General features: G+C 44.3%; 1 protein-coding gene across 1 annotated transcript in view; it reads left to right on the top strand.

Annotated features, from left to right (window-relative positions):
• Positions 1-13,251, top strand: part of LOC112232479 (reelin-like) — a 288,334-nt gene that overhangs the window by 136,713 nt on the left and 138,370 nt on the right. The window lies entirely within an intron of this gene.

The following is a 13,251-nucleotide window of genomic DNA, read 5'->3' on the forward strand; positions in this document are numbered from 1 at the left end:
AACCAACTCTGTGACTCTCAAAAATATGATGCACCTCCCCTGACAATCCCAACTACAGTGACGAATTCACAGGCAAACTGTTAAGAACGTGGGCAGGATAACTCATGACAATGAGGAAATTAAATCGAAAATGGAGGGATAATATTGGTTTACCCAATAAGGATTTGAATTTTGTACTTGTAGGTTAAGAAAAAGCACTGTTTAATTGCACATTGTTTTCATCTTGTTTTTGCCACAAAGAATGTGATCACAATAACGTACAAAAGTGAGCCTTGATTTATCTTATATTCATTTTCTTTCGGAATATGGAAGTTTTGTTCTGGTAGGGCATTGAACAAAACTGTCAACTTGAAAATGCAATCTGGAATTTGCATTTAAATTTGGTCATTGATTATGTTCACATAAAAATAATATAGTATTATAATTAACAAAATAGGTTATTTTGGCAGATATAAATAGTACCAGTCAAAAGTTTGTACACACCTACTCATTCCAGGGTTTTCTTTATTTGTACTCTTTTCTACATTGTATAATAAAAGTGAAGACAACAATCAATTGCAGATGCAAAAACCATCAAGCGCTATGATGAAACTGGCTCTCATGAGGACCACCAGAAGAAAGGAAGACCCAGAGTTACCTCTGCAAAAGATAAATTAATTAGATCTAACTGCACCTCAGATTGCAGCCCAAATATATGCCCAAAAATATATTCACAGAGTTCAAGCAACAGACACATCTCAACATCAACTGTTAAGAGGACACTGTGTAAATCAGGCCTTCATGGTCGAATGGCTGCAAGAAGCCACTACTAAAGGACACCAATAAGAAGAAGAGACTTGCTTGGGCCAAGAAACACAAGCAATGGACATTAGACCGGTGGAAATCTGTCCTTTGTTCTGATGAGTCCAAATTTGAGATTTTTTGTTCCAAGCGCCATGTCTTTGTGAGACGCAGAGTAGGTGAACAGATGATCTCTGAATGTGTGGTTCCCACCGTGAAGCATGGAGGAGGAGGTGTGATGACGTGGGGATGCTTTGCTGGTGACACTGTCAGTGATTCATTTAGAATTCAAGGCACACTTAACCAGCATGGCTAACGCAGAATTCTGCAGTGATACGCCATCCCGTCTGGTTTGCGCTTAGTTGCACAATCATTTGTTTTTCAACAAAACAATGACCCAACACACCTCCAGGCTGTTTTGAGCAAGAAGGAGAGTGATGGAGTGCTGCATCAGATGACCTGGCCTCCACAATCACCCGACCTCAATCCAATTGAGATGATTGATCAACATATGTTGGAACTCCTTCAAGACTGTTGAAAAATCATTCCAGGTGAAGCTGGTTGAGAGAATGCCAAGATTGTGCAAAGTGCTTACATTGAAGAATCTAAAATATGTTTTGATTTGTTTTTTTGGTTACTTCATGATTACATATGTGTTATTTCATCATTTTAATGTCTTCACTATTATTCAACAATATAGAAAATAGTAAAAAGAAAGAAAAACCCTTGAATGAGTAGTGTCTCTAAACTTTTGACTGGTACTGTATTTGACAACAAATCGTGAAGAAACAGAAAAATCATGAAAGTATGAGGAACAGCAAAAGTGTAGTCTCAACAAGCATATTCATTGACTGAAAATATGGTAGAAATGGCTTATTTGGTCGATTTTACTTACCAAGGCAAGCAGAGCTGTTTTATCAAGATACAAATATCCTGTAATTTTTCATTTGGCTCAAAGGTGCATAGAAACACAGCTTGGCTACATTGTAAACTCTTGATGTTGTCATTTACTTTAATAACTATTTCATTGGCAAAGTAGGGAAACTTAGGAATGAAATATCAGCAACAACTGAGAGCAATAATTTTCATGCATAAAATAACTAATAATGAAAGAAAAGCATTGTCATTTTTAATTCTCTAAAGTTAGTGTGGATGACGTTTAAAAATATATATTATTCTCCATCAACCAATAAGAAATCCTCTGGTATTGACAAGTATGGTAAGGGACTATATTGCCACTCCTTTGTGTCATATTTTCTATCTGAGTCTGCAAAAATAAATGTGTCCTCAGACCTGGAGGGAAGCCAAAGTTATTCCGTTACCCAAAAATGGTAACCAATCAATCAGCCGACCAATCAGCTTGCTGCTGACTTTTACCAAACTTTTTGAAAACATTGTGTTTCACCACATACAAATGCTATTTCTATGTAAACAAATGAACAGTAGAATTATAGAGAAGGGGACTCAACATGTACTGCACTGACACAAATGACAGATGATTGGTTGAAAGACATTGATCATAAGAAGATTGTAGCAACTTGTGCAGAATTTGATATTTTTTACCATAACCTGTTGTTTAAAAAAAATGTATATGTTATGGCTTTTCAACCTGTGCCATTTCATGATTTCAGAGCAATCTATCTAATTAAACACAGACGGGGGATGGCGCCAACAGAGATGGTTGCCTCGCTTTGCGTTCTTTAACAAACTATGCAGTATTTTGTTTTTTATGTATTATTTCTTATACGGTTACCCCAGGAAATCTTAAGTCTTATTACATACAGCTGGGAAGAACTATTGGATATAAGAGAAACGTCAACATAACAACATTACGACCAGGAATACGACTTTCCCGAAGCGGATCTTCTGTTTGGACCACCACCCAGGACAATGGATCAGATCCCAGTAGGCGACCCAAAACAACGGCGCCACAGAAGGGGCAGATGGAGCGGTCTTCTGGTCAGGCTCCGTAGACTGGCACAACGCTCACCGCTCCCGAGTATACTACTTGCCAATGTCCAATCTCTTGACAACAAGGTAGACGAAATTCGAGCAAGGGTTGCCTTCCAGAGAGACATCAGAGATTGTAATAATCTCTGTTTCATGGAAACAGGGCTCACTCGGGATACGTTATCAGAGTCGGTACAGCCACCCGGTTTCTTCACGCATCGAGCCGAGAGAAACAAACATCTCTCTGGTAAAAAGGAGGAAGGGGGTGTAAATGCCTTATGATTAACGAGTCGTGGTGTGATCATAACAACATACAAAAACTCAAGTAATTTTGTTCACCTGACCTAGATTTCCTTACAATCAAATGCCGACCGCGTTATCTACCAAGAGAATTCTCTTCAATTATAATCACAGCTGTGTATATCCCCCCCCCCCTCCTCAAGCAGACACCTCGACGGCCCTGAAATAACTTTATTGGACTCTATGTTAACTGGAAACCACATATCCTGAGGCTGCATTTATTGTAGCTGGGGATTTTAACAAGGCTAATCTGAAAGCAAGGAAAATTCTGAATCATAGCTACTCTAACTTCCGCGACGCACACAAAGCCTCCCCTCGCCCTCCTTCTGGCAAATCTGACCACGACTTCATTTTGTTGCTCCCAGCCTACAGACAGAAACTAAAACAGGAAACGCCTGTGCTCAGGTCTGCTTAACACTGGTCTGACCAATCTGATTCCACGCTTCAAGATTGCTTCGATCACATGGACTGGGATATGTTCCGGATAGCATCGGACAACAACATTGATGTATACGCTGATTCGGTGAGCGAGTTAATTAGCAAGTGCATCGGTGATGTTGTACCCAAGGTGACTATTAAAACCTTCCCCAACCAGAAACCGTGGATTGACGGCAGCATTCGAGCAAAACTGAAAGTGCGAACCATTGCTTTTAATCATGGCAAGGCGACCCAAAACATGACCGAATACAAACAGTGTAGCTATTCCCTCCGCAAGGCAATCAAACAAGCTAAGCATCAGTATAGAGACCAAGTAAAGTCACAATTCAATGGCTCAGACAGAAGATGTATATGGCAGGGTCTAAAGTCAATCACAGATTACAAAAAGAAAACCACCCCCGTCATGGACACCGACATCTTGCTCCCAGACAAACTAAACAACTTCTTTGCATGCTTTGAGGACATGGCCCACTACCAAAACCTGTGGGCTCTCCTTCACCTCAGCCAACGTGAGTAAAACATTTAAACGTGTTAACCCTCGCAAGGCTGCCAGCCCAAACGGCATCCCTAGCCACGTCCTCAGAGCATGTGCAGACCAGCTGTTGTGTCGTCTGCAAACTTGATGATTGAGTTGGAGGCGTGCAAGGCCACGCAGTCGTGGGTGAACAGGGAATCCAGGAGGTGGCTGAGCACGCACCCTTGTGGGGATGTTGTTTCCTACCTTAGCTGGGGGCGGCCTTTCAGAAAGTCAACAATGACAAGACGGCCTACAGGGAAGAGGTGAGGGCCCTCGGAGTGTGGTGTCAGGAAAATAACCTGACACTCAATGTCAACAAAACAAAGGAGATGATTGTGGACTTCAGTAAACAGCAGAGGGAGCACCCCCCTTTCCACATCAATGGAAAACAGTAGTGGAGAAGGTAGAAAGTTAAGTTCCTCGGCGTACACATCACGTAAAAACTGAAATGAAGAAATTTGGCTTGCCACCAAAAATACTCACAAACTTTTACAGACGCACAATCGAGAGCGTCCTGTCCGGCTGAATCACCGCCTGGTACGGCAACTGCTCCGCCTACGACCATAAGGCTCTCCAGAGGGTAGTGAGTTCTGTACAAAGCATCACCGGGGGCAAACTACCTGCCCTCCAGGACACCTATACCGCCCGATGTCACAGGAAGGCCAAAAAGATCATCAAGAAGAACAACCACCCGAGCCACTGCCTGTTCACCCTGCTATCATCCAGAAGGTGAGGTCAGTACAGTTGCATCAAAGTTGGGAACAAGAGGCTGAAAAACAGCTTCTATCTCAAGGCCATCAGACTGTTAAACAGCCATCACTAACATTGAGTGGCTGCTGCCAACATACTGACTCAAATCTTTAGCCACTTTAATAATTAAAAATTGAATGTTATAAATGTATCACTAGTCACTTTAAACAATGCCACTTTATATAATGTTTACATACCCTACATTACCCATCTCATATGTACTGTATATACTGTACTCTATACAATCTACTGCATCTTGCCTATGCCGTTCGGCCATCGCTCATCCATATATTTGTGTATATATTCTTACTCATTCCTTTACACTTGTGTGTGTATAAGATAGTTTTTGTGAAATTGTTAGATTACTTGTTAGATATTACTGCACGGTCAGAACTAAATCAAATCAAATGAAATGTATTTATATAGCCCTTCGTACATCAGCTGATATCTCAAAGTGCTGTACAGAAACCCAGCCTAAAACCCCAAACAGCAAGCAATGCAGGTGTAGAAGCACGGTGGCTAGGAAAAACTCCCTAGAAAGGCCAAAACCTAGGAAGAAACCTAGAGAGGAACCAGGCTATGTGGGGTGGCCAGTCCTCTTCTGGCTGTGCCGGGTGGAGATTATAACAGAACATGGCCAAGATGTTCAAATGTTCATAAATGACCAGCATGGTCGAATAATAATAAGGCAGAACAGTTGAAACTGGAGCAGCAGCACAGTCAGGTGGAAGTTGAAACTGGAGCAGCAGCATGGCCAGGTGGACTGGGGACAGCAAGGAGTCATCATGTCAGGTAGTCCTGGGGCATGGTCCTAGGGCTCAGGTCAGTTGAAACTGGAACAGCAGCATGGCCAGGTGGACTGGGGACAGCAAGGAGTCATCATGTCAGGTAGTCCTGGAGCTCAGGTCCTAGGGCTCAGGTCCTCCGAGAGAGAGAAAGAAAGAGAGAAGGAGAGAATTAGAAGCATTAGAATTAGAAGAATTAGAACTAGAAGCACAAGCATTTCTCTACACTCGCCTTAACATCTGCTAACCATGTGTGTTTTGTCCAATAAAATTTGATTTGATTTAATAGAATCTTCGCTAATGTTAAACATGTATAGTGTCGTCTACCGCAGGGCAGATCCCTTGGCCCTCTACTCGTTTCTATTTTTACTAATAGCATTCAACAAAGCCTGTGTGTCTATGTATGCTTATGGTTCAACCGTATATCCCTCAACAACTACAGCTAGTGAAACAAAGAGTTGCATTCAATTTTAGAATGTGTGGCACCTTATTTAGTAGTCCTGAACACCTCTAAAACTAAGACCATCGTATTTGGTACAAATAATAACACTGGTTCTAGACCTCAGCTGAATCTGATAATGAATAAAATGGGATGTTGAGAAAGTTGAGAATAAATTACTTGGTGTTACCTTAGACTGTCATGGTCAAAACATGAATTAAATTGTTGTAAAGATGGTGAGAGATCTGTCCGTAATAAAGAGATGCTCTGCTTTTCTGACATCTCTCTCCACAAAGCAAGTCCTGAAAACTCTAGTTTATCTTATCTTGATTATTACCCAGTCAAATGGTCAGGTGCTGCAAAGAACACCGAAAAACTGCAGTTGGCCCAGAACAGAGCGGCATGTCTTGCTCTTCACTGTAATCCGAGAGCTAATATCAATGCTATGCATGCCAGTCTCTCTTGGCTACAGGTAAAGGAGAGACTGGCTGCATTACTTCTTATTTTTTATTAAAAACGTTAGTGTTGAAAATTACAAATTGTTTGTATCGTCAACTTACACACCACTCTGACACACACGTACCCCACCACAGACATGCCACCAGGGGTCTTTTCACAGCCCCCAAATCCAGAACAAATTCAAGAAAGCAACCAGTATTGTATAGAGCCATGATTGTATGGAACTCCCTTCCATCTTAGATTGCTCAAGTAAACAGTAAAACCTGGTTGCCATACCAGGCTGTGATACTGCCCAACAGGATGCTTTCGGTGACAAGCCAAATTTCTTCAGCTTCCTAGGTTGAAGAGGCGCTGCTGCTCCTTCTTCCCCACACTGTCTGTGTGAGTGGACCATGTCAGTTTGTCTGATGTGTACGCCAAGGAACTTAAAACGTTCCACTATCTCCACTGCTGTCCCTTCGATGTGGATGGGGGGGTGCTCTCTGCTTTTTCCTGAAGTCCACGATCATCTCCTTTTGTTGACGTTGAGTGAGAGGTTGTTTTCCTGACACCACACTCTGAGTGCCCTCACCTATTCCACAGGGTCTCGTCATTGTTGGTAATCAAGATCAAGGCCACTACTGTTGTGTCGTCTGCAAACTTGATGATTGAGTTGGAGGCGTGCAAGGCCACGCAGTCGTGGGTGAACAGGGAATCCAGGAGGTGGCTGAGCACGCACCCTTGTGGGGATGTTGTTTCCTACCTTACCTGGGGGCGGCCTTTCAGAAAGTCCAGAAAGCAATTTTACAGGGCGGGTTTAAGACCCAGTGCCTCCAGCTTGATGACAAGCTTGGAGGGTACTGTGGTGTTTAATGCTGAGCTGTAGTCAATGAACAGCATTCTTACATAGATATTCCTCTTGAGGTTCCTCTTTGAAGTGGGTCTAGGGTGATTGAGGTGGGTCTAGGGTGGGTCTAGGGTGGGTCTAGGGTGGCCGGTAAGGTGGAGGTGATATGATCCTTCACTAGTCTCTCAAAGCACTTCATGTTGACAGAAGTGAGTACTGGTAGTCATTTTGTTCAGTTATCTGTGCCTTCTTTGGTACAGGAACAATGGTGGCCATCTTGAAGCATTTGGGGACAGCAGACCGGGATAGGGAGCGATTGAATATGTCTGTAAACACACCAGCCAACTGGTCTGCGCAAGCTCCAAGGGCACGGCTAGGGATGCTGTCTGGGCCATTAGCTTTGCAAGTATTAACACGTTTAAATGTTTTACTCGCATTGGCCACAAAGGAGAGGCACAGTCCTTGTTAGCGGGCCTTGACAGTGGCTCTGTATTATCCTCAAAGCGGGCAAAGAAGGTGTTTAGTTTGTCTGGAAGCGTGACGTCGGTGTCTGTGACGTGGCTGGTTTTCTTTTTGTAGTCTGTGATTTCCTGTAGACCCTGCCACATACGTCTCGTGTCTGAGCAATTGAATTGCGACTCCACTTTGTCCCTGTACTGGGATATTGCTTGTTTGATTGCCTGTTTTATGTTCCGCCATATTTCCAGAACTCTTTCCATGGGTAAATGTGGTGGTTCGCGCTTTCAGTTTTTTGCGAATGCCACCATCCATCCACGTTTTCTGGTTAGGGTAGTCACAGTGGGTACAACATCTCTAATGCACTTCCTTATTAACTCACTCACCGAGACAGAGTATAGATCAATGTTGTTCTCTGCGGCTGATGGGAACATATCCCAGTCTGTGTGATCGAAACAGAACAATCTTGAGATCTTGAATCTTGAGTCCGATTGGTCACACCAGCGTTGAATGGTTCTAGTCCCTGGTACATCCTGTTTGAGTTTCTGCCTATGAGAAATGTAGGAGCCAGATGGCGTCGTGGTCGGATTTGCCAAAGGAAGGGCGGGTGAGGGCTTTAAATGTATCACGGAAATTAGAGTAGCAGTGATCTAGTGTATTACCCCAGCGAGTACTAGAATCAATGTGCTGATAGAATTTCGGAAGCCTTGTTCTCAAATTTGCTTTGTTAAAATCCCCAGCTACAATAAATGCAGCCTCAGGATATATGGTTTCCAGTTTACGTAGAGTCCAGTGAAGTTCCTTGAGGGCCGTCGTGGTGTCTGCTTGAGGGGGAATGTACACAGCTGTGATGATAACTGACAAGAATTCCCTTGTGATGTAATATGGCCAGCATTTGATTGGAAGGAATTCTAGGTCGGGTGAGCAGATGGACTTGAGTTTCTGTATGTTGTTATGACTACACCATGAGTCATTAATCATATAGCATACACCCCCGCCCTTCCTCTTCCCAGAGAGGTGTTTCTCTCTGTCGGCGCAATGCATGGAGAAGCACGGTGGCTGAATCTATTCCGACAACATATCCTGAGAGAGCCATGATTCCGTGAAACAGAGGATATTACAATCTCTGATGTCTCTCTGGAAGGAAACCCTTGCTCAAATTTCGTCTACCTTGCTGCCAAGAGACTGGACACTGGCGAGTGGTATACTTGGGAGCAGTGGGCAATGTATACGTCTACAGAGCCTGACCAGATGGCCACTCCGTCTGCTCCTTCTGTGGCGCCGCTGTTTTGGGTCGACTTCTGCGATTAGATCCATTGTCCTGGTTGTGGTCTAAACAGAGGATCCGCTTCGGGAAAGTCGTATTCCTGGTTGTAATGTTGGTAAGTTGATGTCGCTCTTATATCCAATAGTTCTTCCCGGCAGTATGTCATAAGATTTCAGATTTCCTGGGGTAACAATGTAAGAAATTCTATATTTAAAAAAATACTGCATAGTTTCCTTAGGACTCGAAGCGAGGCGACCATCTCTGACAGCCCACGAGCTATCGGACATGCAGTTTTCTGCTAAGGTGCAACCTTTAGTAGGCTGATCGTCCTCACAGTGGCAGACCATGTCAAACAACACCTGCACAGGATGGGTACATCCGAACATCACACCTGCGGGACAGGTACAAAATGGCAACAACAGCTACCCGAGTTACACTAGGAACGCACAATCCATCAGTGCTCAGACTGTCCGCAATAGGCTGAGAGAGGCTGGACTGAGGGCTTGTAGGCCTGCTGTAAGGCAGGTCCTCACCAGAAATCACCGGTAACAACGTCGCCTATGGGCACAAACCCATCGTTGCTGGACCAGACAGGACTGGAAAAAAGTGCTCTTCATTTGTCTGGTCGGATTCACGTTTATTGTCGAAGGATTGAGTGATTACAATGAGGCCTATACTCAGGAGCGGGATTGATTTGGAGGTGGAGGGTCGTCATGGTCTGGGGCGGTGTGTCACAGCATCATCTGACTGAGCTTGTTGTCATTGCAGGCAATCTCAACGCTGTGTGTTACAGGGAAGACATCCTCTTCCCTCATGTGGTACCCTTCATGCAGGTTCATCCTGACATGACCCTCCAGCATGACAATGCCACCAGACATACTGCTCGTTCTGTGCATGGTTTCCTGCAAGACAGGAATGTCAGTGTTCCACCATGGCCAGCGAAGAGCCCAGATCTCAAACCGATTGAGCATGTCTGGGAACTTACAGGTGCCTTGGTGGAAGAGTGGACTAAGTTCTCACAACAGAACTTAATTCTGTCGTTCTGCCCCTGAACGAGGCAGTTAATTTGTTCTAATTTGAATGTGGGGATGCAGCTGCTCCGTTTGCTCCATTACTCAGGTGCCTATGCACACAGACAGACACAGGAGCCATGCAACCTACTGCCGACCTCAACCATTACACTCACAGACAGAAAGAGGACCCAGGAGCTAGAGGGCGGGCTGGGGAACACAGATTTAGATATTATGTAAAGAAGAAGAGAAAAAGAGAGGGAGAGAGACAAAGAGAGAGACAAAGAGAGAGGGAGAGAGAAAGGGAAAAAGGGGAAGCGAGAGAGATTGTGAGATGGAGCTAAGAGAATTTAGAGAGATAGACTAACAGGTTCAGATGAAGAGAAGAAGAAACAAAACAGGAGTGACAGAGAGAGGTGGGGAGTAAAGGAGGGAGATGAAGAAAGCGGTGGACAGTTTGGCAGTAAATTGCCGGTGTCAGTAATGAGAGCTCCTGTCTCTCCGGTGAAGGAAGGACGAGATGGAAGGATGGGGAGAGGGTGTTAATGAGAAAGTTGAAGGTCATAAATTGTGGGTGATGACAGTTGCGGTGAAGAAATCAAGCACTACAAAAAGGAGGGAAAAGGAGGGAGGGAAAAGCATTTGAGAGGAGGATAAGTGTGAGCAGCTGACCTCGTTACAGGCTAATTCCTGGACAGCCTATGTTTTCTCTCGCTCTCTTTCTGTGGTGGTCAAACACTGTCAGGGTGAAATCTGAATTACAAATGAGACGGGAATGTGCCAAGTGAAAGAAGGGAAAAGAGGATAGAGGATAGCGGGAAAATAGAGAGCGATGGAGAGGGTAGAGAGCTGATGGGATAGTGAGAGAGAGGGGAAAATAGAAAGAGAGATGGATAGATAGAGGGAGACAGAAGTAGTTTAATGGTTTGTGGAGAGAGTGTATGCTCGGTACATAGCGATGTGGTCAGGCAACAATTGGAATTGTTCAACTGGTATAATGGATTGAGACGGGCTAATCTATCTCTCTCAGTTCACAGCCCTCCTGCCAAACCCAAGACCTGCGACTTCAAAAAACACACATGAATAGTCACATTGTGAATGTCCATAGCACTTTGAAATGACAACCAAGAAAGTTACAGTATTTCCATTGACCTTAGAGTAGGTCAGAGTTAGAACAAGATGTTTAGTGTACGGGGTGAAGGATTTGGTCGATGGTCATGTCTTTACAACATGGAAAAGAAAGTTCCACAAACATCTCTCCTTGTTGCAGATTTATTTGACAACATTTTAGCTAAAGAGCCTTTATCAGGTGTCCTTTCTAAGCAATAGTTAGAAAACTTGGTTTACATGGCTAGTCATCTTAGTACACTGCACACTGCCCTAACCCATCTGGACAAGAGGAATACCTATGTGAGAATGCTGTTCATCAACTACAGCTCGGCATTCAACACCATAGTACCCTCCAAGCTCGTCATCAAGCTCGAGACCCTGGGTCTCGACCCCGCCCTGTGCAACTGGGTACTGGACTTCCTGACGGGCCGCCCCCAGGTGGTGAGGGTAGGCAACAACATCTCCACCCCGCTGATCCTCAACACTGGGGCCCCACAAGGGTGTGTTCTGAGCCCTCTCCTGTACTCCCTGTTCACCCACGACTGCATGGCCACGCACGCCTCCAACTCAATCATCAAGTTTGCGGACGACACAACAGTGGCCATTAAACTACTTGATTACCAACAACGACGAGACGGCCTACAGGGAGGAGGTGAGGGCCCTCGGAGTGTGGTGTCAGGAAAATAACCTCACACTCAACGTCAACAAAACTAAGGAGATGATTGTGGACTTCAGGAAACAGCAGAGGGTACACCCCCCTATCCACATCGATGGAACAGTAGTGGAGAGGGTAGTAAGTTTGAAGTTCCTCGGCATACACATCACTGACAAACTGAATTGGTCCACTCACACAGACAGCATCGTGAAGAAGGCGCAGCAAACTACCTGCCCTCCAGGACACCTACACCACCCGATGTTACAGGAAGGCCATAAAGATCATCAAGGACAACAACCACCCGAGCCACTGCCTGTTCACCCCGCTGTCATCCAGAAGGCGAGGTCAGTACAGGTGCATCAAAGCTGGGACCGAGAGACTGAAAAGCTTCTATCTCAAGGCCATCAGACTGTTAAACAGCCACCACTAACATTGAGTGGCTGCTGCCAACACACTGACTCAACTCCAGCCACTTTAATAATGGGAATTGATGGGAAATGATGTAAAATATATCACTAGCCACTTTAAACAATGCTACCTAATATAATGTTTACATACCCTACATTATTCATCTCATATGTATATGTATATACTGTACTCTATATCATCTACTCCATCCTTATGTAATACATGTATCACTAGCCACTTTGTTTACATACTCATCTCATATGTATATACTGTACTCGATACCATCTACTGTATCTTGCCTAAGCTGCTCTGTACCATCACTCATTCATATATCTTTATGTACATATTCTTTATCCCCTTACACTTGTGTGTATAAGACAGTAGTTTTGGAATTGTTAGTTAGATTACTTGTTGGTTATTACTGCATTGTCGGAACTAGAAGCACAAGCATTTCGCTACACTCGCATTAACATCTGCTAACCATGTGTATGTGACAAATAAAATTTGATTTGATTTAGTAAGTTTCCCTTTGAGTGACAGAGGTGAGCCTGAGGTCTAAAGAACCTAAAGAATCCACCCTATAAGTACTATATAAAACTGTCCCATATCCAGCCCTGAGAGTGGCATGGAGAGTGCAAACTGTACTGAGCAAAGTTTCCTTCCTGAAATAGAGTATTAGTATTCAAGCAGGCGCTTAAAGATACCAGAAGGGCTCAAGCCACTTCAGAAGTTCATGTGCTAAGACTCAGCTTTGAGGAGCAGAAGAAATTAAAGCTATCTAAAGCAGGGTTGTGATCCACAGAGGAGAGTGGGATGGGGGAGAGGGAGAGTGAGAGAAAGGAGCTGGGCAGGAGAGAGAGAGCCGGGGAGGGAGAGAGAAGGAGGAAAAAGGAGTGAGTAAGAGTGTATATCAGAGCTGAAGGTTGAAGAACAAATGGACAGATTAGGGGAGTCAGAAAGAGCAGCTTTCACTGCAGCCAGGGGTTTAATACAGTGAGGAGGAGGCGGAGATGAGTGAGAGATGGGGAAAGGGAGGGAGCGGGGGGAGGGAGGAAGGGAGAACACAGAGGAAATATGGAAGGGTATAAGAAGAGAGGAGAT

This window comes from Oncorhynchus tshawytscha, linkage group LG06 (assembly GCF_018296145.1).
Source record: "Oncorhynchus tshawytscha isolate Ot180627B linkage group LG06, Otsh_v2.0, whole genome shotgun sequence".
NCBI classification, from domain to species: Eukaryota; Metazoa; Chordata; class Actinopteri; order Salmoniformes; family Salmonidae; genus Oncorhynchus; species Oncorhynchus tshawytscha.